This window comes from Zootoca vivipara, chromosome 12 (genome assembly GCF_965207765.1).
Source record: "Zootoca vivipara chromosome 12, rZooViv2.hap1.1, whole genome shotgun sequence".
Classification (NCBI taxonomy): Eukaryota; Metazoa; Chordata; class Lepidosauria; order Squamata; family Lacertidae; genus Zootoca; species Zootoca vivipara.
Window position 1 is genome coordinate 54,520,708 of NC_142595.1, and position 5,793 is coordinate 54,526,500.

The window sequence follows — 5,793 nt, forward strand, 5'->3', positions numbered from 1 at the left end:
GGAGGAACAGAGGTTAGAAGTGATAACTAAAACCCCACCTGAGGGAGCGATCCAAAATTCTCAGAGGATTTTGAAAAGTGGAAGTTAGAACAAGAATATAAATTGAAATTAGAGCTTGAGAAAATTAGATCTGAACAAGAACTTGAGAAAATTAGATCTCAACAAGAACTTGAGAAAATTAGATCTGAACAAATGAGGGAACAAATTAAAGCTGAACAAGAAATGGAGAAAGAAAAAGTGAGGGCTGAGAAGGAAAGGGAACAGAGGCAGTTTCAGTTAGAGATGAGACAACTAGAAATAACGACTATGGAAAATCGAAATAACAGTACAGTAATAACACCGATGGTCACTCAAGTGAAGGTTGATTTAAAACGCTTTCCTGAGTTTAGAGATAAGGCTAGCCCAGAAGCGTTCTTAGTATCCTTTGAGAGAGCCTGTCACAACTTTCAAGTGAGAGAAGAAGATAAAATGATGATCTTGAGAGTTAGGATAAGTGCCCCCCTAGCATAAATATACGCCCAAATGACTGAGGAACAATCCAGAAACTTTGAGGTGTTCAAGCAGTTAATATACACCCGATTTGGGAATACCTCAGAGCAGTTGAGAATTTTTAAAAGAAGTGTGACAAAGGTGAGGGAAGAAACCTATGCTCAACTTGGAGCAAAGATAAAAAATTACCTCACAAAATGGTTAGAGCAGGAGAGTGCAGACACGGTACCTAAGATTAGGGAAGGGATAGCGTTGGAACAAATTTACAATACCATAAATGGCCAATTGAAGTGTGTGTGTGTGTGTGTGTGTGTGTGTGTGTGTGTGTGTGTGTATATACCGTGTTTCCCCTTTTTTAAGACACCGTCTTATTACTTTTTTTTCTCAAAAAACCACAGGGTGGCTTATTTTTGGTGGGATGTCTTACTCGTATTTTTATTATGAGTCTGAGGGAAGGGAGGTGTGCGTCCCTGGCCCAGCCCTCTCTCCCCAGCCCTGGGATGTTCGCAAAGGGCTGCTCTCTCTCTCCTCTGATGTGGGGACTCACTTAATAGCAATCTGCTACACTGGAGCTTCTTAAATCTAAACCAGTATAATGGAATCTATCTGTGTGATACAGTCCTAGCAGTAGCCTATAGTAAAGCAAATAAGGATCTCTACTAGCCAGCTGCCCAAGACTTAAGTTCCAACAATGTAACACTTTGTAGTGCTAAAATAAAAAAAAATCCTTCAGTAGCACCTTAAAGACCAACTAAGTTTTATTTTGGTATGAGTCTTTAAGGTGCTACTGAAGGAATTTTTTTATTTTACTTCGACCCAGACCAACACGGCTACCTACCTGTAACCAGAACTTTGTAGTGCTATCACTGATAGCAAAGAAGCTACCTGCTGAGAACAAAGAAGCCAGCTAAACAGCAATTAAGATTGCTGACTTGGTAAATGGTAGCAATTAAGAAGCAATTGAGCTAGCAAGGTAAAATTTTGTGGGTAAAGGAAGCTAGGACCGGCAGTTTAACTTTTGTGCTCACAAACAGCAAGAAGGAAAAAGTCCTTAATTTTTTTAAAAAAGTCCCCAAGGCAAGGACTGCGATCCAGACTACTTACAAATCCTTAAAGGGGCAGCTCCACAGACAAGCAAGCATAAGGTAGAAAGGAAGGCTGCAAGGAGACAACAATCAGACACAGGAGACTGCCGTCAAGAGGAAATCAACAGGCAACTCATGGGTGGACGCATAGAATGGAAGGGAAAGGTGGAGGGAAGCGAGAGGTGGGTTCTGTGTGTGTGTGTGAGAGAGAGACAGAGAGACAGAGGGACAGAGAGACACAGACGCGCACACGGAGATCTCTCCCTTAAAGGGAAAACAGCCTTTGCATTCAATCGCTCCTCTCCCGTCAAGAGGAAATCAACAGGCAACTCATGGGTGGACGCATAGAATGGAAGGGAAAGGTGGAGGGAAGCGAGAGGTGGGTTCTGTGTGTGAGAGAGAGAGAGAGACAGAGAGACAGAGAGACAGAGAGACAGAGGACACAGACGCGCACACGGAGATCTCTCCCTTAAAGGGAAAACAGCCTTTGCATTCAATCGCCCCTCTCCCGTCAAGAGGAAATCAACAGGCAACTCAGGGGTGGGCGCATAGAATGGAAGGGAAAGGTGGGGGGAAGCGAGAGGTGGGTGCTCTCTCTCTCTCTCTGTGTGTGTGTGTGTGTGTGTGTGTGTGTGTGTGAGCGAGAGAGAGAGAGAGAGAGAGAGAGACGCAGGGGGCGGGGGGAGAGAGAGAGACAGACGCGCTCACGGAGGTCACGAGGCTTCGGCAGCCAGCAGCTACGGCTCTTCAGTGCATTTTTACAAGCTTTTAAAGGAAATACGTGTCTGTGGAGCGACAGCAAAATGGAGATATTTTTAAGGGGGGGTTGGCTGGCGGGAGGGGGGTTATTGCTACTGGGTGAAGGGTCTATCAGTATGTCTTATTTTCGGGGTATGGCTTGTATCGCGCAATTGCTTAGAAATCCTGCTATGGCTTATATAATGACTACGTATTAAAAAAGGGGAAACACGGTATGCATTTCACATGCGGATGAAACAGCCTTTCTCCATAACCGCTGAACCGAAGTGAAACAAATTTGGGCAGAACGTACCTTGCCCCATCAGGGAGGGATCTGGCATTAAAAAATTATCAAAAAACCCTCACCTTTCACACCTAAAATAATGATTAAACACAAAAAGTCGCGCCCAAATTAGACGTCACCACCAGAAGCTCTGAAGACTCCAGCAGCTGCGCTGCCAGATGACATCACAAAATTCCACAGCAACCAACTGAAAATAATCCTTTTGCAGCAACACGGCCTAGCTTTTTCAATAGGCTGCAGCATTGCCAAGCAAGGAAAAACAAATGGCATAGGGCCTTCCACAATTGGGGGGGGGGCACAGGGATGAGGCACAACAAAGGGAGGGGGGAAACACAGCCATGGGGGGGGGAGAGGACCCTGAGTCAGCCAAAGCAGTGGGGGGTGGGTTGGGACAGGGAAAACTGAGTAGGCCGACCGCCAAAACAGCCATTCCACCTCCAAAGCCCAAGCCCAAAGCCTCTCCCGGCGGATGCATTAATAAACGCCTGGCAGCATTAGGCAGTCATTCATCATTTCCCCTAACACGCACTTGGGGGCATGGCTAGGGGTTTTTGCTTTTTAATTTAGTGGCTGTTGTGTCACATGCGAGGCTATGGTGGCCATTTTAAGTAAGGGCAATTGTGCCCCTTTTAACCTAGGCTTTATACTATGACTGATTGCCAGCCTCTGCGTCTTTTAAAAACCCCCACAACCATGCACTTTCTCTCCCCAGTTTAAGTGCTCAGATATTTGCAGTGGCCAATCCCCCCCCCCCGATTTACAATCCCCTACCTTCCCCTCGTCACTTCCTGGGTTTTTTATGGAACCAAATAGCTCGAGCACTTCAGAACGTGCATCTGTTGCTACGGGGCTATGGGGCTTCGCTATTTGACACCCCCTCATTGGGATTTTTTAAGTAGTTCTCTGGGTCCTGGGGTGCATCATCACCCCCGATCCTTTTCTTTGCCCAAACAGACCTCTCCCCACCTTCCTCAACACCAAATACTCCTCAATTATACCCACAATAAAAACATAAAAATAAAAAAGTTACAAACAACACATTAAAAAAAAAATCCCATTCTACATTTCAAAAAATTACACCAAAAAACAAACAAACCAAAAAACAACCACTCACACCAAAATCATACACTACATGCCAAAATAAATGACAACCCCAACTAGAGAAATAAAACATTGCAAACAGCACAATTAAAAAAAAACCCAACACCACATCCTTCATTCAAAACACCTACTCCAAAATTAGAAAATCCAAATAACAAAACAAACAAACAAATTAAACACAAAACACACAACAACGCCCAAATCATACAATACCCACCAAAATAAATGACAACCCCAAAAATAAAATTAAACAATAGTAACTTCTGCTTCTCATGTTCTTATTTCCAAAAATATATATACAGTGGTGCCTCGCTAGACGAAATTAATTCGTTCCACGGGTCAATTTGTGTAACGAATTTTTCGTCTAGCGAGTCCCAGTTTCCCATTGGAATGCATTGAAACTTAATCAATGCGTTCCTATGGGCTCTGGGGGACTGGCCCAGAGCCCATAGGAACCCATGATCATCGGTTGGGACATTATAGAGCATGTACAGAGTACTTCCATAGTTACCAGAGCACAAAGGGGAATACAGTCACCCAATCCTGAGGAGAATGATACAGTTGTGGAGGCAGCTAGGGCTGAAGAACAGCAAGGGGGTAATCTGTGTGAGGAAAGAAAAGACACCTTTTTGTTTCCTTTGACTAAAAACCAAACCTCAATTTTTGCCAAAAAGCAAAAAGAAGATACTGAGCTAAAAATGTATTTTCAGGCAGCAGAGTCTGAGAGGCCATTAACCCCTGAGTGCCCAGAACGGTTTTGTCTGAGCAAGGGCTTGTTATATAGAGAAGTCCTTGTCACACCATCCGGGGGTAGGGTGGGGGTGAAGAAGTACAACGACAGCTAGTCGTTCCACATGCTGACAGGGAAAAGATTCTGCAGCAAGTTCATGATAGTTTATTTGAAGCCCACATGGGGATTACATGTACAAAGGGGCGGGTTGCAAACTTGGACACTTCTTTTACCTCAAGATTAATGAAAAGACTAGGGGAAATGGGCAGAATTAAGAAAATAACATCCACACCCTACCATCCAGAGACACACATATTGGTAGAAAGATTTAATGGAATTCTAAACAGCATATAAAAGCATATATTACTGAAAATCCCAACAAGTGGGATGAGAAATTACAACCACTACTTTACGCATATTGGGAATTCCCCAAAGAAAGTACAGGGTTTAGCCCATTTGAATTATTACTGGGACATAAAAGTTAAAGGCCTGTGGGACATCAAGAAGAGGTGGCAAGAATACACAGAGGAATTATACCAGAAAGATATGGAGGTATCGTACATCCCAGGTAGTGTGGTTGCTGACTTTGAGCTAGACATCCTGGAGAGTGAAGTCAAATGGGCCTTAGAAAGCACTGCTAATAACAAGACCAGTGGAAGTGATGATATTCCAGCTGAACTATTTAAAATTTTAAAAGATGATGCTGTTAAGGTGCTACACCCAATATGCCAGCAAGTTTGGGAAACTCAGCAGTGGCCAGAGGATTGGAGAAGATCAGTCTACATCCCAATCCCAAAAAAGGGCAGTGCCAAAGAATGCTCCAACTAGCGCACAATTGCGCTCATTTCACACGCTAGCAAGGTTATGCTTAAAATTCTACAAGGCAGGCTTAAGCAGTATGTGGACCAAGAACTCCCAGAAGCGCAAGCTGGATTTTGAAGGGGCAGAGGAACCAGAGACCAAATAGCAAACATGCGCTGGATTATGGAGAAAGCTAGAGAGTTCCAGAAAAAACATCTACTTCTGCTTCATCGACTACACAAAAGCATTTGCCTGTGTCGACCACAGCAAACTATGGCAAGTTCTTAAAGAAATGGGAGTGCCTGATCACCTCATCTGTCTCCTGAGAAATCTCTATGTGGGACAAGAAGCTACAGTTAGAACTGGATATGGAACAACTGATTGGTTCAAAATTGGGAAAGGAGTACGACAAGGCTGTATATTGTCTCCCTGATTATTTAACTTATATGCAGAATTCATCATGCGAAAGGCTGGACTGGATGAATCCCAAGCCGGAATTAAGATTGCCGGAAGAAATATCAACAACCTCAGATATGCAGATGACA

The 5,793-nt window shown here is 43.8% G+C and overlaps 1 long non-coding RNA gene across 1 annotated transcript; it reads left to right on the forward strand.

The window, feature by feature from the left end:
- Positions 1–828: 828 nt before the first annotated feature.
- Positions 829–1,627, forward strand: LOC148684175 (uncharacterized). The gene is made up of 2 exons (XR_015946611.1): positions 829–1,195; positions 1,271–1,627. It is a non-coding gene; the product is annotated as an uncharacterized LOC148684175 (long non-coding RNA).
- The last annotated feature ends 4,166 nt before the right edge of the window (positions 1,628–5,793 follow it).